At 40.0% G+C, this 22,343-nt stretch overlaps 1 protein-coding gene and 1 long non-coding RNA gene across 2 annotated transcripts in view; one reads left to right on the top strand and one right to left on the bottom strand.

Moving 5' to 3' along the window:
• LOC105207962 (insulin receptor-like) overlaps positions 1 to 22,343 on the top strand; it is a 79,591-nt gene that overhangs the window by 20,136 nt on the left and 37,112 nt on the right. Inside the window, 1 exon segment of the mRNA NM_001304600.1 lies at positions 3,846 to 3,988. The gene's annotated coding sequence lies outside the window, so the exon portion shown is untranslated.
• LOC113002941 overlaps positions 1 to 22,343 on the bottom strand; it is a 101,234-nt gene that overhangs the window by 50,789 nt on the left and 28,102 nt on the right. The window lies entirely within an intron of this gene.

Here is a 22,343-nt window from a genome sequence, read left to right as displayed (position 1 = left end):
CGCGCTTCTATAATTTAGCTTTTGTCAGGAAACATATCGAAGTCCTTTTTCGTACACAATCGCAAAATTTCGCGATGCTCGCTTTTTCTTCGAGGAAAAAGATAAAACATTCATGAAGGGGGGCGCACGGTCCTCATGAAGAATGAATCGGGACCGAGAGGGATGAGCTATCAAGAAATGGATATCTCAATTATTGAATATTATTTTACCCAAAAGTCGACTTACCGCGATTAAGTTTCAATAACTCCGGTATTTTCTCAACAGGTTAATGCTAAATCGATTGTTATATGAAAAAAAAACAATTCTCTTATTTTGATAGTGGACTGAAGATAATCCTGACCTTTCACATGAAGAATTCACTTATTTATCCGCATCAACAATTTATTTTGTCGGATTTGTAAAGAAAACTGTCAACAAACTTATTAAAGTTCAGTGAATGCTTCAACTGGGAGCATAAATACTCGAGCGAGTATTATAATTTTTCCTTTATCACATTCGCTCAAGTGTGTTACGGAAAATTACATTACTACCAGAAAAACCGGAAAGTAATGTCGTTTTTATGAACAATGTAAGCAACGTGTAGTCTCGTTCATATAACTTATGATCTATTTAATGATATAATTATTATTTTCTCTAATGGCCGTCCGCTTATTTCTTAATGTTTTAATTTCTTGAAGAAGCTAACCGGTTCTGATGCTGTAAAGGCAACGCTCGCGACCGTATATATCGTAATAGACGTAACAGAAAATTAGAAACGTGGAAAGCACTCTCTCATCCATCGAATTCGCCCTATCAGACTGTCATCTTTTCCGATTATTGGAGCACTTCTTGCGATGAAAAAGCCTTCTAAGAGCAAGCGTGCTCGAATCGTCTTATCCATTTTTGGAATCAAAACCGATTAACTTCTTCGAGAAAGAAATGACAGATTAATAAATAAGTAGAAAATGATGGCGAGTGAATATTGTTTATATGAATAAACAAATAAATATTACGTTAACAAAACTACAAATTCTTTATATTATTTACTAAAACATTACTTTTCGATTCTCTCAATGTATGCAATATATTGAAAGAATCGGAAAGTAATGTTTTTATAAATAATATTTTTTTATATTATTTTGAATTCATAAATATTACAATTCAACAAAAAAAACATCAGAACCAATCATTTTCTGTAATTTTTCAGGACACTGAATACGAATACGATTTTTATATTGCTCCATCACGTCACAATTTCAAAAATGTATAGTTAAAGTTGCAAACAATTATTTTTACATGCTTTGTTACATGACATGCATACTTAATATGTAACCATGATTTTTTTATGAACTATACCCGACACAAAAAGAATTCCTTTTGAGGGTTGAAAGTCTTAACCATATATTTAATTTCAATTGCAATAAAATTTCTCGCATATCGTAATTACAATACGTATGATAAAGTACTAAAATAACTATCTTTTGCAACTTTAATTGCAAATTTCTTAAAGTTGTGACGTGATGAAGAAATTTGGAAACCGAATTCATATTCAGCACTAAAAAAAAACAAGAAAATAACTAATTTCATTTTGATGCTCAAAAAACTCATTTTTGTCGAACTATGTTATCAAATGTGTTAATAATTTTTTTAATTTTGCTCAAGATTAATGACTCGGTTAAAATTATACACGCACACAATATGTAATTTTATATCTATTTTCGTAAATTTATTTCTGGTCGACTAATGGAATCAATTACGTTAAATTACACGCGTTCTTTAATTGTACATTTCGCATTTTCCATTTTAATGAACGCAATCTATATAAGCGCGCATAATTCGCATCTAATGTAACTGCGCAATATCAAGAAAATTAAGTTAATTCAAGGTTTTGTTACTTATCGCTACAAATAATAATAGCAAACAGCGTTATAAGCGGTACAATATTATTTCGATTGAATTTTGCTGAAATTCGCGCTTTGTATTATAAACCGTCCTTGAGTACGAAAATTATATTTGCATTGGGCGAAATTTGCTTTCGCTTGATCGCATTCATCCTATAATTACAGGATAAGCTTTTTGCGCGCGAACGAGAGAAAAGGAGAAAGAGAGAGAAAGAGCGGAAATTGTATTTGTACATCGTATAAAATTTATAGCGATGACAGCATACATACGTATTTGCAATATTTCAACACGATATCTAATTTTCATCTCGCAAATACTATCAATTACCTTCAATCAGATCCGATTGTGCTAAACAATTGGACGTTAAAAGAGCAATAACGTGGAATAATACGTGCGTACGGGTGCTCACTCTGGGTTTTTGTAAAGTTGTGTAATATAAAAACTAGACACATGATAGACGTTTACGGTACGGGCAATTCCGCGTTATTTTCTATAAAATATTAAACGCGCGCGTACACTTGAAATACATTCAGGATATTTAAATTTAGCATTTAGGAAATCTCACGTCTTCTCTGTCACCTTTTTGTCGCGACATTTTATTTTTACCTACATAAATCAATCATAAACCCTATCAACCTTGAATCAATAATCGATATTTGAGCGCTATTCGTTCTCCGTGAATTTAAAAACACAAAGAGAGGAAAAAAGGCTTTCTATCGCAAAGCACTTTTTTTTTTTAAACTCACAGGTACTCGCTAATAGAATTTCGTGAGACACGGCGCGATAGTAAAATTTTACATAAATCAATCTTAAATACTATCGCTTTGCCGTGAATAAATCGATATTCAAACGCAACTCGCCCGCCATGCATTTGGCAAAATACGAAAGAGCCTACCTATATCGCGAGGTTCATATTTGTTTTGAATTCACAAGTAACTTGCTAATAGAGTTTCACGAAATGTAACGTGACGGGGAAATTTAAAATTTAGAACGCGTACGTGAAATATTCCGCGATCAATTTAACTTGAAAATTCAAACGCGATGTTTGTTACGAAGATAAGATCTTCGGTAAGTCTCTCTAAATATGTGGTGGCTGACCCACTTTCTATCCCAACTATCGAGTGACACTCGTAAACATAGTGCGCTTTTGCAAAACAGATTCTACTCGATTCTATGTATATCTTACGCTGAGTAATGCCGAGATACGGAGTAATAAAGTCAATTCAGTTAATCGCGGAATTGTCACCGGGTCGTTCCGCTTAGTTTCTCGCACCGACCGACGTACGTCGTCGCCTTGCACGCCGTTCAAGTGCGTGAGATGTAACTCTCTAAAGAAGAATTTGAAATTTCAGATAAATCGTATCTCCGTTCGATCTCATCTGGTGCAATGAATCGGTTACGAAAGAAACTTGTTTAGTACTGTAATCAAAAAAAAGTTTTACGTGCGTACGTCTTGCACGCACGCACGCACGCACGAACGAACACACACACGCACATACACACACACACGCGCGCACGCACACACACACACACACACACACACACACACACACACACACACACACAGACAGACATCGTCGCTCATTGATAACTATGCTAAATGAAAGGATTGATAAACAACGCACGCACGTCGCAAGTCCGACCGACCGACCGACCGATTTCGTAAGCGCTGTTATGTTACGTTATTAGGCTATAACTCTCTTACTGTGAATTGGTAAACAAATATTGTTTTTGTGCCTGTTCTCTCTCTCTCTCTCTCTCTCTCTCTCTCTCTCTCTCTCTCTCTTCCTCGGAAGTACGTCGTTGAAAGTTGATTCCGAAGAAGAGAGAGAAAATAAAAGTCGCGCGACGAGCCCGACGTTGCTCGATTTACCGTTGTTTGCACAAGACCTAATTACCCCGGATATTACATTACGCATCGAACGGGATCGCCATTTGAGCACGCCTCTTTCTTCTTTGCGCAGTGATTTCGGAACTGTCGGCATGGCAAGTAATGTGGGACACGGCAACGGTGGCAGTGCTTTAGTGATTCTGTTATCGACGCGCCATCGACGTCGGCTAGGTCCACTTTCAGCCGGGGGAACGACGCAGTACCTATACGGCCCACGTAAGTACCTTCACGAACATTACCGAACCGCCCTTCTGCGGATGAAACCCTTTCGAGCCCAATGGGCCACGTCGCTCCTCCTTTGAAGACACACTCTTCTTGATTATCTCCTCTTGTCGGAGGAAACGACCAACGAATTTATACGGGGTAGTTCCGACTAGCTACTAGACAGTATCGTGGAACAAAACCTTCGACGAGCATCCGATGGAGAGAATAGAAGGAGGACAATGGCGCGATATTTTTACTTTACCTGTTAAAGTGATTTACCTTGTAGTAATTCATTGAGGTGACTCTTTTTCTCCCGACGTCGATTTAGTTTTAATTACTCTGGAGCACCGATGCCTCTTGAATTATTTATCAACGTGTCATTTCGCTTGCAAATAAACCAAAGGCTGTTTATAGTTAATTGAAACGCTCGGCGTTGAAAGAGCGACGAGAGGGGAGCCGACCGCGCCGCGAATCAAATATTTGTCGGCTACACTGAAGTTTCCGCTGGGGTACGCCGCGGTACTCCTTGTACGCCCATTTCCTTACGAGGTCGATACTTGTCTCGAGTTCTAGACGTTCGCGAATCGAATATGCCGTGACTATGCGGGACTTGGCCGCGCCGAGGCGACTTCTTTATGCCCGTGCACACCCGAGTACACCTCGTTGCATGACGTGTCGCGCTGATGAATGCCCGCGGAATAATCGGGACTGATATTCGATTACCGGTCGGTCGCCGTAGGATCACGTGTAAACATGCCATCCAAGCTATTTTTGCAGCGCTGTTTTAAAAGCAAACAATTTACTCTGCGAACGCCTGCGCGTAAAAAAAATATCGCGGTCCCCGTGTCTCATAACTTTGGCGAAAGGAGAAAAAAAAGAAAGGGAAAAAAAAGGTTCCTCATTGGTTTTACGCAAAACACATACGCGGCGCGCATTCTCATTTTTTTTAATGCATGATTGTTGTCGGTTTTCGTATCCGGTAGTTTTGTACCTTTTTTTTTTCTTTTGTGACTCGCCGCGTATAAATTATACTCAGTCGACGTTCTCCTTCGGACCTCTCATCGGCGTCTCTGATGCGGCGGAACGTGAGAGAGAGAGAGAGAGAGAGAGAGAGAGAGAGAGAGAGAGAGAGATGTGTTTGACATACGAAGACTTTATCGAAAATGTTAATTGATTATCTACTAGAGAACTTATAGAAGCCTTCAGGAGATTTCCCGACTCTCAAAACTCTCCATTACAATAATGGCCGAGCGATTGCCCGCGGGCAGTTTGCGGTATATCCGCTCTTACCAAGTCTCGAAGGTTCTCTTTAAAGTAATATCCGCGTCTCGAAATTGTGTACAGAACACGAAGTCTTATTACTTGTTAGTTGTAGCTCCGAGAGAAATCTCTTGCGAGAAGCTCCGCGCATTTACATTCTCTTGTACTCTAGAAATCGTTAAACATGTTTTTAATCTTTCAGCAAATTTATGTGAATCCTCGAGAAAGAGAGAGAGAGAGAGAGAGATTTCCTGAAGTCTGTCTAGCCGTAGATCCAATAGTCCGTTGAATGGCTGATGAGGCCCATAAATTTGACTACACGCCAGTATCTCCTATAATATTGGCTCGTGGAAGAGAGACGATCTGGCTGGTGCGCGAAATACAGAGATTAAGGTTAAAAGGCGGACAAAAAGGAACTGGAAAATCGACATAATTCGATCCTTCTGGACGGGCGTCCGTAATAACCACCTCCAAACACGCAGCGTATACTTCGCGTATGCGGGGTAAGAGAGTATATGGATTATCGGCGACAGCGAAACGCTCACCTGTTTGTCTCCGCATTAGTCCGCCACTTTTACACCGGAGATCACTGTAATCTTCCAATTATTTCCAAATTTCGAGCTTCTCGATCTCGACCGTCCGCACGGTCGCAGAAAGACGGCAAATTAACGCGTTTAACGGTGGACACGCGCGTAAATGGAAAACATCCGCCAGCGTGATGTCGGGACACGCGTTATCTATTATTTGCACAAAAAAAACCTCATTGTTTACCGCGGAATCCCTCCGATTGGAAAATACCGCGGGGTATGTACCCCCGAACTAGCCTCTTTCCCCCTTTTCTTCTCTCTCTCTCTCTCTCTCTCTCTCTCTCGCTGTGAGGAAAGAATCTATTTTTTCCAGAATTCCGCGTGAATTCGATATCTGGTGCAATAATGACTGACGTAGGATTTATCATTGTCGCTCGAGTGCTCGAACGTTTTCGCGCCGTAAACTCTCAGTTGGCTTTTAAGATACCAAACACCGACGGATTATCGCTCTGAAATTCCGTTACGCTTACACACACACACACACACACACACACACATACACGAGAGAGAGAGAGAAGTCATCGCTCAATATAACGATACGCGCGTTTATAGTTTTACTACGGGAAAATGTAGTAATTTTGGATGTGTTTGATGTTTAATGGGAAACCCGTGTTTGCCGCCTTGTATCAAACCGTGTTGCGTCATGTGTATACGAAAATATCTTGCTGACAAGGTGGAGATTGTGACTAACGGGCGAACGCGCTCGCTCGCGCGCGCGCTCACACTTCCACGTAGGCGAATTGTGAAGAAATTTGTTGATTGCTATTCTACCGTGTAATCAATTTGCCGGTTTCGTGCCCTAACTTGTTCGCGATTCCACCGGTCGCGCGTTACGAACATGCATATTACGCGCAGTAAATCAACATTAATTACAAACAAATGTAAATCGAAGCACAGATAAAGTTAATGTATGTTAATTACCAACTGTTGCGACGATGATCATTATCGCCTGGTGTGGTGTCGCAACCGCGTATTCCTATACAATTTTTATTACAAACCAAAAGAAAAACTTTACGTGACGGTATTATTATCATTTTTATGAGAATCTCTGATTTATACTTAGGGATACCGCGATAATTTTTTTTTCTTTTATTCTTTGAAAAACACGTCTCGACGTTAACGTTTCGCCGTATTTCCTGGAAAGAGACACTTAATGCTTTTTTTCCTATCACGATTGCAGAACGCTTGAATTTCAAACGTGGATAACGTTTAAGTGGAAAGTTTAAATGAAAATGAGCGAAACGAAGGAATGCTGATAACGGCGCGATACATTTGATTTTTGCTTAGCGTCGCTGAGACGCAGGCTTTGCCGGTAAAAGCGTACCGTGAATCCGAGTATAAAAAGCGTTCGTCCCTCGTAGAAACGAGCGTGACGAGCAGTAAATCGGAAACACGAAAAACTGGAGTCGCGAAAGAAACAGGGGAAGCGATCGACGTACAAGGTTGCGCAATCGAGATAAGAATGAGGCACGTCTGTCTGTGTCGATATGTGTGTGTGTGTGTGTGTGTGTGTGTGTGTGTGTGTGTGTGTGTGTGTGTGTGTGTGTGTCGTGTGTGTGTGTGTGTGTGTGTGTGTGTGTATGCGTGCGTGTGTGTGTGTGTGTGTGTGTGTGTGTGTGTGTGTGTGTGTGTGTGTGTGTGTGTGTGTGTGTGTGTGTGTGTGTGGCCGTTACACAAGCAATGAAGAGGACGTCATTAGCTTTTGCAGACGTGGCGCGATCGTAAGCAGACGATGATGGGAGATTCTTTTGCGTTTGTTACTTGTCAACGGGAGTTACCGTGAAGGTTAATCTGCAATGTACTCTTGGCTTCCTGACTTCTCACTTCTTGCCCATTACTTTTTTTTACCACATCGCGCACTGTCTCTCATCGAAATTGGCAAGATAAGAGTTGACGAACTCCGAAGGAGACGAGGCAGACGTGACGAGAAACGCAATTGTCAATAAAAGAGCGCGCGAAGAGGCAGAAAGAAATGGAAGAGGCGAGGAGCGCGTTGTAAGATCAGTCTTAAATCCGGAAAAGTGTACAAAAACCGAAGCGAAGAGTCGTGAAATACCCCGCGCAACGGGTCAAGGAAATTGAGAATCTATACTGTTTCGATATGGCACTTGCTGTCGCGACAACTGGGAGCGAGATAACAATTTGTTTGACTCGCAATAATTATCATTATTAATGAGCATTGTAAATGGCACTTAGAAAAAGAGGAATGCCGATAAGAGATAACGAAGCCATTTATCTAAGGCCATATTCTAAGGCTATTGATTTTTTCGCTTGTGCTTATTCCATTTCTCTTCCCCCACCTCCCCCTCCCCACTCCTTTCCGTTCAAAGACTATAGTTTGCATCTCAAAGTAAAAAGTTTAACTGAGAAGTTATTAATCAGAAAGTTGCAATCGCATATTTGCATTGCGGCACGTATACATTGTGCAGCAACTTCGCTCGGAATATATGATGAATATTGCAACCCGTAGCGAAGCAACCGCAAGTTGTTATGACAACTTTCATTTTAGAGGCCAGCTATTAAACAAGTGCGCAACGTAACTTGATGTGACATTAACGTTTATCCAATCGCCGGAAACGTGCAATCGCATTAAGTCCACCCGGAACCGTGTTCGCACATCGTTATCCCGATCTCGCGCGAGCTTCGCAAAATCGTCCGCGCGACGAAAGTTTTTCGCGAAAGTCGCTTCTTAATTCGCCTAATCGTAAACAGTCGTCCACTTACGACCGTTAAGAAGATGGATGATGCGCGACAGTCACCTTCGTCAGCCACCTCGTCTGGTGACGTCACTAACGAGGAAGTATAGCAATTGTTGCAACGACGTTACGGCTCGTACCGTGCCTGGACGAGTGAACGTAAGAAGGAATTGTTCGATTAATTATCGACGTTTCAACATTACGCGAATTATTTCCTCGAACGGCATTTCTGACTCTAATGATGAACGATGAGAAAGTTTTGTTCCTTTATGCGTTTTCTTGTTTCTTCGCCGTCACTTCTGTTTCATTTACGCGATTCCAAGGCAGCTGTTTTCAATGCTAGAAGTCGTAATTACATAGATAGATTGATGATATTTGGACGATTCTCGAAATTAAATCGCCCAGAAAGAGAGATTTTCACAAATAAATCTCTAAAAATATCTGATAATGGTATTGATCGGAGCGTATTCAGCTGTGTAGAGCCTTATCATTGTTCGTTGTTGCCACAATGCAGCACGGATAATAGAGATTATGATTGATTCATTGGGTTTTTTCTTTGTTAAGGTGCGCTCACAATAAATGTCGCATCTAAAATAATTATGCATAATCTTATTATCAAAAATAGATTTTTTTTCATGCTTCCGGACGTTTCTAAATTTTATTTCGGGATTCTTTATACTCATAACACACATTTAACAAACGTTTTTTTAACCCATTTATCATTTCGTCTCACTAAATTGTCAAAATTTTAAATTATTGCTGATGGGATGCACGCTCTATTCCATTTTATACAAATTTATTTCAACGACATTAACGTGAAGGACTGCGTATGTGTCATAAAGTGGCCACTGGAGGCGATCATAAAAATGACTTAAAGCCAAATAAATCATAATAAAAAATGCAAGGAAATATCAATATATCAATAATGGTTGCGCACGTCGCTTAAAAATTGCAAATATTCCGGGCTTTTTTCCTGTTGCTGCCAGTCACGTAGAGAAAAATACAACCATCCACCCTAGCTGAAACGAACTTAACCACGCGAAACATCTGCGAACGTCGCAAATCAGTCCAACGTGTACGATATACACGCAAGAACGCGCATAAACGCGCATGAATGAGTATAAACAAACATGATTCATATAACGCGTCGGTATTTCAAAGAGATTCGGCATGTTGAAAACTGCGCAATAGAGACGACGAGGCGTCGGCCGGTATCTGAAAAGTTCCGCGTATTGTAATTGGGTGAAAAAGCGTATGGCGTGTGTCTACTCCATACGCGCGCGCGTGTGTGTGCGTGTATGTGCGTGTATGTGTGTGTATGTGCGTGTATGTGATATTTCCGTCAGTAAAATACTCCTTCAAATGATAAGAACAGAATAAAATTATAAGGCACGGGAAGCAACTTGTCGAAATGGAAGTGATAGCGCTTTACAGAGCAAAATTCGCGCAAGAGATTCTCGAGTTCTCGTTTTTCGAAAACGATACTCGTGGATCATTTCAGAAGAGATATCAGGCATTCGAAGAGATGACGTTCGAGCGTTTTCAAGAGCGATGCTGGAATATCGGAAAAACGTTATTCCTTACAACTTCGAGCGTAACGTGCTCGGTTCTAGGCGCGTGTATGGTAGCATTAACATGTTACAGCGGAAAACTGGAATCCGGAATGCAAAAGGAACGTACATCGGTGAATGTTGTAGTTATTTTGAACACTGTTCCGCGTGCAGTAATAAATTTAACGCTGGGCGACATTCTCGAGCTTACTTCCACTGCGGTGCTCGGTCCCTTTTAGTCGTACGTTTAATGTGGACGCGCCCTTATACCGCATTTCCATCGTGTAATTTACGATCCAGCTACCTTGCCATTCGCAATACCGCGCTTAATTCGGTCGCAGCAATGAGTCATTTCTTCTGTTGCTTCTACGTGATTGTTCAACTCAATCCGATATCCGTCGTCTGGTTTTTTGTTGAAAAGCGACCAGTTCACGTTTGCCGGTTACAGCAAGCAAAGCTGTCATTTTGCACCGTATTCGTTTTTTAGACGCTCGATAAAGGACGTTTCGGGCAAGTTAGGTGGACTTTTATATGCACCGCCACCCGTGTGCATGGGTCACCAGGTCAATGAACAAATAAAAATAACTCAATGTAATTATAGTTTCAAGTAAAGCGTTGTATTTCAATCAAATCTGTATGAAAATTACAGCTAAAAAATATTAATTAATTCGTAATGCATTATTTTAAAACCTTATTAAAAAGTAGAAAAATATTTTATAAGTAAAAAGTTATATTTCAATCAAATATGTATGAAAATTTCTTGCATAATTATGCAAGAAACATAAGTCCAATCCATATAAAGTCCGTTTCGAAAAATACGTAAATAATATTTGATGTTGCTTAACAATGTATGTAATTTTTTTTTTTTATGCACGTATTAGGCTAGTTTTTTTTTGTTTAATGTAGAAAAATGTTGTGTGGATTATCCTCTGATTATAATAATTAAAACATAATTTTATAGGTTGGACGTTTCTTGCATAACCAATTAGATGTAAACATTATCAATTAATTTGTACTGTATTACTTTAAAACTTTGTTACTTTAATATTTTTCTTGAATAATAATTCACTGGTGCAGTGACCCTACACATCTCTTCATTCGAAATTGCGGTGTAGAAGCGCTCGCTCTTGCGTTCCATTTGAGTTTCGCACAGTTAGAGATTTGGGAGCGACTGAATTTGCCATATTGGGCTAATTTCGGTATGCTTTGGTTGTTTGCATAGTATTGTCATCACGACGATTCATCGGTATCAAACGGCAGAAACCGCAAAGCTCCACATCAAATTTATCGGGAATTCGATTGCATCGAGATCAAATCTATTAATTGCATTAGCCAGAAATACGTTTATCTTTGTAATTATTTGATTTATTCGGTTTTGACCAGACCAGGTTTTTTTTTTGCGAAAATAATTTTTTAACCGATAATTGCATTTGCAGTTTACTGTCCAGTCGTGCCTTTCTTCATTCGTTTAATATCTCCTGGGAATTCACTTTGGATGTGGGTAATACGATTACACGACGTGGATATTACGTGATACAACTCTTGGCAGAAATTATTTTGCTCGTAGAATATTTTCCGACAAATTTAAATTCATTTTGTTTTTTTTTTAATTACATGTATGCTCACCACATTTTTCTCGATTTTAAGAAAAATATTATATAAGAGAAGCGAAATGGAATTAGATTTGAAAATTACTGGAGATTACAGTTTCCTTTTATTTATTTTCTTGTTTATCAGATTGTTCATCATCATTTTATAAAACAACAATATTAATGGAAATTATTCAATATTCGTGTATTGCGGCATTAACGTACAAATATTTGATCGGTTGTTTACCTTCAATGTAGCCTGGACTAATGTGACTGTTCGTGGTAAATGATAACTGTATCTTTTATCAGTATTATTGGCTTGTAAATATTACCCAGTTACATATCAAAGGACGGAATGTATTCAACTGTTATCTATTAATTTCAGATAGTAAACTTTTGATGAGTAATGTATCAACCGCTTTTGAGAATTTAAGCTTTACGCAATATCCTACACCTATAAGGTAACTATGCTAATGAATTAATAATTCTCGTTTAGCGGAGGAATTTAATTGACAACAGTATTCCTCTTAATTGGCTGGTATATGCTACGTGCAACGTTATTTGATATATTAATCCCGGACTATTCGCGAGATAGTTTGCCAATATTTTACTTGATTAAATTTTTCACGCAACATTTCCTCAAAGATGCAATTTTAAAAAACTAGGAAAAGTAATTAAAACGGAGTGTTTTTATTTTTCCTATCCACTTTCTCACTAATTTATTAAATTATAACCGTCAGTGCGCGTTCGGTGTGTAATTTTTATTATTTAATAATTTGATTTACTTTTCTCACGCGTATTTTGTTTGTCCATCAAAGGAACGAGAGTTTGCGGAACCTAGAATATTCGGGCTTTCCTTTTGAAATAATTTAATTGTTATAATTCGAATTGCTTCAAGAGAACATTTAAAATAATCAAAAATCATGTAATCCGTGTCTGTGATAAAATAGAATGCATTGAAATATGAGAGCAGAAAGAAGTGTTTTGGAAATTTCAGAAGGCTTTTAGAATTATTGGAAGCCTTTTTCGCTTTCAATATCTGAAATAATTGAGTTCTTCGAAGCGGACCGACACGCTCCATCGCTCGCGCGCAGCACGCGAAACGACGCATCGCCATTTCGCGTGTCTCTCGCTCGCAATACGTGCAATTCGCGTGAAACATTTGCGCTACGTGCGCTATCATCGTATTACCGCCAGCGAATCAATACGGATTCACTACTCTTCGAGAAGGTCACGCACGAGAAGGGATGTGCTAGCATGTCGCAATCTCTCTCTCTCTCTTTCTCTGTTTCTCCCTTGCATATCGAACAGCGCGGCGGCCTAAATTCTAATCGTTTCGATTCTCGTAGCGCGAATTGCACTGTATCGGCCCGTCCTGTTTACGGAAAGTTATTATCGTCGCGCTTGTTTTCGGCACACTCGATTCGCGACCATTCAGACTACCTCGATGTAATTTCGGAGGCATTCACGAGGCAGCCGTTCGCCCTCGTTTACCGCCAACGCGATATACGACGACGGCATACGAAGATAATTCTCGCGATAATTCATCATTTCTACGAAAATATCGGAATAAAGTAGTGATTGATGTGATTCATTATCTTAGGCGTCAAGCGTCGATTTCGGGAATAATAATAAGTGAAAATAACAAGGAGATTTTAGAGAGATAGAGATCGATCTTTAAATCGATATGTCGATCAATGATACACTGGTCGAAGATAAACAAGATTGTTAGAACAATATGACATAAATTTTTAACAACAGAAACTCGAGTATATGTACGTTATGGTCCACTTGAAAGTATAGCAGCCTGTTTGATGTCCGTTTGCGTACGTCAATTATTGATTTTCGACGATACTGTCTCGCGTCTAAATATTTATTTTTCATTCTTCGATGTTTGACGATTCTCAAAATAGTATGCTGACGAATGACCACACGTCCGCGAATCTTCCTCTCATAAATCTACTTCTAAATTTAAAACGACAGAACGACGTCATCTTGAAGGTGATTGATCTTATTGTTAGATCGACGATTTATCTCGTATTTCAACGGTTACCTCAAGAGGGGTGCGCGAACTATTCGTTTCCGGCAACGCGCGCCATACGATACGATACGAACGAATAGAAAGTATGAAAAAATGTTGTTTTAATTTAACCACCGCGTTTGACCACGTGAGGAATATTTACACACAACATTAATATTGCTAATTAAAGCCCCTTTGAATTCTCACGGCATCGCGATGTAGATGTCTAGAATGAAATCACCAGTTTTTTAAATCACTGAGAACTGAAAGAGAAGCCATTTTAATTTCCCCGCTTTCTCTCTTTCTCTCTGTAATCTCTGTCCCCTTCACTCGCAAAGAGAAAAAATTATAACAGCAAATGTAAAGAGTGCATTCATGGATACGAAAGCTAAAATTAATATTTGACGTTCATTAAAAGAAGAAACAAAAAGCGCTCCTTTTTCGCGGCAACTTGTTAGCAAGAGTTAAACAGTCGACGCGTGAGTTGAGCCCAATGAAAATAAATGTGAATTAAATCAATTTTTGCACTTTCGCGTCATTGAATTACGAATGCAGGAAGATGTTTTGGCCCCCGAGAGAAGCGCTTATCGCGGACTGAAGGGGAAGGAACGAACGCTCTCTCGGATAACTCGATTCTTCATTCGCGGGGTTGCTTTGCATAACTGCCTATTTTGGCGCATTGTCTATTTTTCAGAGGGTGGGAGACGACGCGACACGTTTCTCTGCTCGAGTCCCCGTATCTCGAGTCGCACGTTGCTCAATTCGCCGTGGGATTCGCGCGACGAATTTGAACTGGGTCCAAGTTTAATCTTACATCTTACAATAATCACACAGTACGGGTCTATACATCTTATTGTTCGCAACTCGAGACTAGGGCGCGCGCGCGCGCTCGTGTGCAACAATAAACTCCCGTTATCGCACCATACGACACCGAACATTGTCGGTGGGGTTACCTACCTACGCGCTCGAATTACCCCGTCGCAATAATGGTAATCACGGACACAGCGCTTCATTAGCCAAACAATCGATTCGCTTTCGTGATCGACAGTTATTCAATCCTCTTACAATTAAAACAAGATACCGATCGATTGTCCCGCAAATAATAAAATTTAAAAAAAAAAAAAACACCGCAGTCGCTCTGAATGCCCGTGATGGCACACGCGTTTCCGTGCTCCGCGAAGCGAAACAAAGGCACGGCATTCATGTCGCATGTTTCGAGTTAAAAACTACAATTCTATATCCGAATGATGATGGGGAAGGAGAATAATTTATATTATTTCAATCGAGAGAACACAAGCCTCGCAATTAAACAGAATGAAGTGAATAAAATGAATTCAATGGGAGCTTTTCAAACAGTTGAAAGCGATGCAGTGTAGCGATGCAACGGGCTCGATAAAAGAATGCTATTATTTCACAAGTTTCTACATCGCGAAACTTACCCTATACTTATAAATTTAATGTGATCGGCAATTCTATAAATTTCTGGAACTTTCGCCGGGACTTTCCCTGAGAGAGAAAGGTCGTTCGGCAGAAGCGCGTTCTTGCTTTTGATGACACAAAAGAATCCGTACCTTTTTTTTCACGTTTAATTAACGTGCTTTAATTCTCTCTCTATTAACCGGCATGGTCTGGTCTGTCGTCGTGTTACTGCGATTATTAGGAGGAGAAAGAAACTTGTCGAGGCAGTGAAAGATAGGTGGAGGGTAAGCTTTTCGGGCTGTAGAAGGGTAAGGAAAATGTGGACGAGAGAAGTGGAACAAAGGCGGCGGTCAATGCCAAGCCGTTGTATTAATTAAGGATTAAATATAGCATTTATGTACTACGAAAGATCAAAGGGAGAGATACGTGCAGCTTGCGATATAGCGCGTCGCTGTCGCTCTCTCAAAATCTCTGCGCGCAAAAGAATTATCATGTGTCTAGCGATCCTTGAATATCCTGAAATTTAATGTATCCTGGATAAAAGCCAGATTTTACGATTCACCTAGAATTTTTATTTTTCTCCCCCCATTCTAAAATATCGAATCTGTATGATTCATTTTGCTCGCAATGTCCGGTATAAAAAAAAAGCGATTGCGAAAGAAAAGGAAGATCGCGCGAAAGAATTGCACGTGATATTAAAAGAGTCGACGAAGCGCAATAAACTTGTAGAAGAGATTAAAAAAAGAATAAATAAAAAGAAAATTAATATTAGACGAAGCTTTGAAAGCGGACATTGAAAATCGGATTGATAATCTAACGAAACGGCAATAAATTTTATAATTTTCAATTATAAGTTTTAATTTTAAAAGTTCAACAAGGTTAGCTATTTATAGAAAACTCAATGTCTCGAATTATAAAACAGAATATAGCAGAGCAATTATTATTTGTATTGAATTAAATAACCGATAAATAATGTTGTTTCAAATTTGTTTGCGTTTTTTTAATAAATTCGTCGTATAGAACCTGAATACAAAACATAAATTATATCAATGGAAAATTAATCGATCTGGAAAAACAAGGATTTTTATCCTGAAAAATTATGATGTTTGAATCGGCCAGCCAGATATCGCTGTATAGACACCATGATTATTTCGGGCTCTCTTCGCGGCCAGATTAATCGCGCGGCGCGCGCGCGCGCGATCGGCGAGGCGGCGCGACATATATTTTTACCTCCCCCCCTCGACATGGGACATAAAAACGATTATGTACGACGTGGGCAATTTTCGAACAGTCGGCCGGGCCGCGCAAGTTACGACGCATTGCTAAAATGCGTGTCGGCGCGGTCGTTGGTGACGCAACGTACGGCCGCGCGCTGTTTGCGCGCGCGGAGAGACCGACTTGAGAGAGATCGAAAGCTTTCGGTCGCGTTTAATCGGGCAATGCGTCGCGTCTTACGTCACGTCCATCTAATTATGGGTCTGTCTTAAGACTCGGTGCACGGCGTTGTGTGTCGTTAGCTCCCGGCGCGGCGTAATTGACGCTTTTTCTTCTCTATTTATCTTTCTGAGTCAATTGTTGACGTTCTTTCGAGGGCGCCGTTGCCTTGCCCGCCGTTGCCTTGCCCCGCAGATATCGGACGGATGGCGGCCGATCGGTCGGTCGGGTATTGTCAACAACAATGGAAAGCCGTCCGAATGCCAAATCGATGTCACGGAACGCCGAAAGCGCGCCTTCGTAAATATATTCTTGCTATTGCCGCCGGAAACGCGCGAGAAATCGTGATCGGCGCGGCGTATCGAGCGTCGTCGTCATCGTGCATTTCGGTATCGCCATGTATGTACGCGCGGTAAACAGTTTCTTGTTTTCTCCCTCGCCTGTCCCCCTTCCGCAGAGGAGGGATTTGCCAACCACTAGTACAAGTATCTACTTGGAGATATAAGCACTTCGATCGGTGAGTAGGAAATAGCTTATGATACTCTCCTCGGTAGTATCATCAATACTCGCCGGGCAATCGAGGGATCTCGCTACTTTGCCTTTGATATTAGCTACTAAGGGAACGGAAAGGGGAATTCACCAGTGCCGGCACGAAATTTATAAATGTTTTGGAACGGGCGGCGCGGCGGCGCGGCAGCGCGACAGGCAAAGTGATTCTGGAAGATTATCTGTCGCGCTTGAACTCGATTCAAATCTCGCGTGGCCCACGTTGCGGCGGCGCGGCGTTTTTATTGGGGCGGACGTCTCGCTCGTATATTGCATAAATATTTGCCGTGGTCTTCGGTTAAATCTACCTCGGTATAGATGAAATTGCTTTCGGAGCTTACTATTGTGTACCGGTAGTTTCCAGCTGTGACATGAAGTTTTTATAATGTAAATATGAGCTCTGAGCGGAATTCCGGTATTATGGATCCTACTCCTCTCCTTCGAGAGTAGCGACGATGGTATTCTTGGCAAGATAAATCTCGTTTTCTTCCCATACTTGGATATGAAAAGAGAATAAGATTTGAAGATTTCAAAGGCTGCGTTCGAATGAATCCGTTGCGGAAGATAAGAATCCCCAGTTAGAAAATATTTATGCAGGAATTTCTTTGCGTTCCTACCGCACGCAAGGTTATTTCATAAAAGTTCCCTCGGTCTTACGTAATTTTTAGAGATTTTTTTTCATTTTCGAAAATTTTCCAATATCTCGTTCCTTACGCTTACTTGCCTCCGCGAATATGTCAGACACGCGATGACGTCATTTGTATTCGTCTCCTTTTATCTTCGGAATAACTTTAAAAAACGATTTCAAAGGCCGCGAGTTAGAATCTGTCACGGATAAAAATCTCAGTTGGAAAATATTTATGCAGGAATTTCTTTGTGCTCGGTACAAAGTTATCTCATGAGAGCTCCTTCGGCCTTATGTAATTCTTTAGAGATTTTCTATTTTTAAAAATTTTCCAATATCTCGTTATTCGTGCCAACTTGGCTCTGTGAATGTATCAGATACATGACGATAACGTCACCTGGATTCTCCTTTGTCAGTGGAACGACTTAAAAAAAACGATTATTAACATAAATTCAGCGTGCCCTGCAGCTGCAGTCACCGACTTTTAAATGCGCTCTATTGACTTTAAAAATGAAACGAGATTGTACGCTTGTAAGTTCGAAGACGTTTCCTTTTCCGCTGTAAATGCTCTCCGTCCTCGGGGAGTTTTACAAGCATTGCCTCTGGCGAGATCTATATTGCAAATACCATTATCATTTCCTTCCCTTTCCCCCAGGAATAAATGATAAGAGTACTTGTTGTGATTCGATAAGTTCGCTTGGTTTATATGGTTTAGCAATGGACTTCGTATAGCGGAGTAAGTGCGTGGATTTGCAATCTGTGAAACGTCGATCGGATACGAGGCCGGATATGCGCGTCAAAAAGTTGATCGTTCTCGACAATTCCTTCGGGAGAGAAGGGGCGGGTATTCGTCTTAAGAATCTTCTATATAGCTTCCTAGGCACTCTCTCGCGACAACTTTTTTACGACGAGACGCGGGAAATATCGCAGAGACACCCGGTATACCATAATTGTACTTTTGCGAGACCGATAATATGCGAAGTTAGTTACAGAACACTGCGAGAATTAACAATTTTCAACTGGAATTGATATTTTGATAGCGAAAATAATTTCATGCTCGTAATATTGTGTTAGATAATAACGAAGCACACAGCGAAGTTTGGTAAATAGACGCGTTTATCGCCACTGTAAACAGGACTGGAGAATCGAATTCATAATTCGTAAATTGCCTGCAAAAGCGTCCCATAATTCCGTTGACGTGAAAATTCACGGGCTTATAATTCGCGAGCGTTACACTTAAATTATTTGCAGCGATAGCCAATTGCGCTTTGCTAACCACCGATGACTTTCCGTGACATTTTCAGTTTGCACGCTCTCGACCCACCCGTGTGTGATCTCTTTGATTTGAATCAGCTTCGTATGCGGAACAATTAATTATTTTTATCGATAAAGTGCGGCCGATAATACCTCGATAAAACACGCAGAAATACCGCGTAATGTTTTGCAACAAAGTGGAACATCGAAATATTGAAACCAAATTGTTGGTGGACTCTCGTTTCAGCTCCGATTTATTTATGCCGGCGCTTGCGCGAGAAGCGCTGCAAAATTAACTAACTTTATCGGATCATTCTTATTTTTCATTAAGAAATTAATTAATTTTCTCGCTCCGACTTAAATATTTCTTAGAAAGAGAAAGAATAAATTTAAATTTATTGTTATATAAAATCTTTTGCGGTTTATCTTGCGATTTTGATTTAAAAAAAGATCTTTAACCATAAAACACACAATATCAGCGAAATAAAATTTGCTTCCGCGCTGTTTGAACTCTAGTTGAGCAATAAAGTTGGTCAACCAAAGCGATCGATAATGGAGACTTCAAACTTTTTTCCCACCCTAGCCCGAACCTTTTTCCCCGTTGCGTCTTCACACGGCGAGCGATCGAAATTGCATAGGGGAGTTTTCCCACGCCCTATAATATGTGTTCTAAAGTGTTAACACCACAGCCCTTCTTTAAAACGTGCTATTAAAAATTTAATAATGCTTTGATACAATTTTTTTCAGAATTTATTACCAAATACAATTGCTTGCTTTATGAAAAATATACTTTTTTTTTTCGTCTCGATATTTTATCGAACGTATTCTCCATTACTGGGAAATTTATTATTTTTCATTATAAATTTGTCGCCATTGAGTTTTTATGTCGGCTTCAATTTATTTCCTTTTTTTTCGCGCTTTTATATCTGAAAGCTGTTATTAATTGAGACCTCGAAATTACTGGCGACATTGTCTGCAGTGTTAGGCAATTCGAGTTGAGGGTAGGGAATTGCCGATTATCTACACATCAAATTTATTCACGATAATTACAGCTATTTTTCGCGCGTTTACGTCGACCGTTTCTCGTATTTACCGGCGACATCAAAGAGTATTTTAATCACAGGTAAATTCTCGACATTCGCGCACAGTCGAGTGTCGTAATACGTATTGAAATGTGTACTAACTATAGCGACGCTTTTTTTTTTTTTTTTTTTTTTTTTAAATTATCAATGGAAAGCGGGGAAAGCCGATTTGATGGGAAAAACGACACAGCTTCCGATATGCTCTGATAACTCGCAAAATAACTCTACAAATTAATGCGATATCCAATAGCCATGACTGGATATTTTACGTAACACCGTGAAAAAATTCCATTGCTGCTACTAACTGGTGACCTAGTCGATGGCAAAACCAGGCCATCATGTTTTTATCCATTCCATTTTTAAACCTGCCGTTTAGTAACGGAAAGCGAACGATGTGAAAAAAGTGACGTCAAGTGATGGGGGAATCGTTTCCGTAACGGAGAAAAAGATACGAAACTTTGTACCGTTTGTATCGCGATATCTGCAATATAAACGTTTTATCATCGTATATACACGAACGAATGTACCAGTGATGTTCAATATTAGCGAGAGAATAATCGACGATAAACGTTTAAGCGCGCACAAATACGTTATTAATGATCCCTAATTTGCGTCAGCCTAGTTGCCTAATTGTAGAATCTGTCGTCACTGATCGATAGAGTCCGACTGTTTCGAAACGTGAAATTTAATACCGTACCGGCAACATTTTCTGAATTTCTGCATCTGGAAAAGATCAGGTATCCCTGGAAAAGAGAGGAACACGCTAGCTTTGTTTTATTCTCTCTTCAAAGTGCTCCATTTACCCGGGTCAACTCGGTACAGCGGTGCACATTGTTCTCGCAATTTAGCTCGAAACAAAATTCTCGCGAGGAATCCGACGGGGGAAAAAAAAATGTGTTGCTATTTTCCTGAAAAGAAGTCTCGTGTGTTACATTTTACATGGCTTCCCTTTCCTTCGCAACGCGTGCGTGAGGCGATATAGCTTCTCGCAAGGGCAATTGGTTGCTGAAATTAAATTGAAGTCTGCAGTTTGTGAAGAGAGCACTTCTCAGATCAGAACTTCGCTGTTCTTCTTACGCCGTATTAAGCCGCTGATAATACAATTGTAGACTACACGCGGATTATCTTGGATTATCCTCTGCCGTTTTATCTTTCGGAGAAAATTTGATTGGTCGCAATCAAATTGCGATTGAGGGGGCTTAGTTCCAAGCTAATTCTCAGCCGCGTACGTTCGCAACCTTTTATGAAATATTTTACGTAATGTTCTCACGAACTTATCTTGCCGTAGCTTCGCGATGTGTAATCTTCGTTTCTTTGGGTACACGGATTTAGGACGGTTTGGAAAGTTGTTCATTCTGCGGCTTCCTTACTTCATACATCATTGTCAAATATTAAAGGATCGCAGTTTTAAATTTAATCCCTCGAGTTTACACAACATTTTCTTATTTTTAACCTCCGTGCGTGTCGAAATGTATTATTTTAACACGAAACGTGTATTTGATCAATTCATTTCTGTGGTTTCGAATTGTTTAGTTTCAACAAAGTAAGCAACGTCCTCCTATATATTTTCGTGTGCACCTGAATAAAGTTTGAGTTAAATTTAGCTCCATCGTTTTAATTAACGACGTATTGAACAGGCGAAGAGCGACGGTGACCTATGGAAATGATTAAAAATAACTGAAATTGAGCATAATCAGACGGTACGAATATAAACTACGAAGTTAACAGTGTAAACTTTCGCCATTAAATTGTCCGTTTCTACGTGCGAGACTTGCAACCAAGTTAAGTTAAATGTCTGATTGTGCTACGAGCGCAAGAAGATTAACTGTTAAGTGCGCATGGATTTATGTTAAGTATCACGCTGCTTGAATATATATATATATATATATATATATATATATATATATATATATATATATACACACACACACACACACACACACACACACACACACACACACACATGTGTGTGTGGTGTGTATGTGTGTGTGGTGTGTATGTGCGTGTGTTAAGCGTACGTAAGTGTGTGTATTACGAAAAGCACCAGCGTTCACGTCGAAAGGTTAGCCAATGTAAGAACTTATAAAAGCAGGTATTCTCGAACCTTTTCAATTTGCAACGTGTTGAAGCTGATAGAATTCGCGGCGCCTTTCAATGTAAGGAAATCTGGGCTTCATATTTTAATATTGGAATCTAGGATGATCGAACACTCCCCCGACTTCCGAAGACGTATCTTCTTTCCCCGGGGCATTCGCACCGCGGAATTTGTCGTAATTTATCCACTTTGTATTTACATTAATTGAAA

Source organism: Solenopsis invicta, chromosome 8 (genome assembly GCF_016802725.1).
Source record: "Solenopsis invicta isolate M01_SB chromosome 8, UNIL_Sinv_3.0, whole genome shotgun sequence".
Taxonomy (NCBI): domain Eukaryota; kingdom Metazoa; phylum Arthropoda; class Insecta; order Hymenoptera; family Formicidae; genus Solenopsis; species Solenopsis invicta.
The sequence above is the reverse complement of the archived record's forward strand: the minus strand, read 5'-3'. Positions and strand labels throughout refer to the sequence as shown.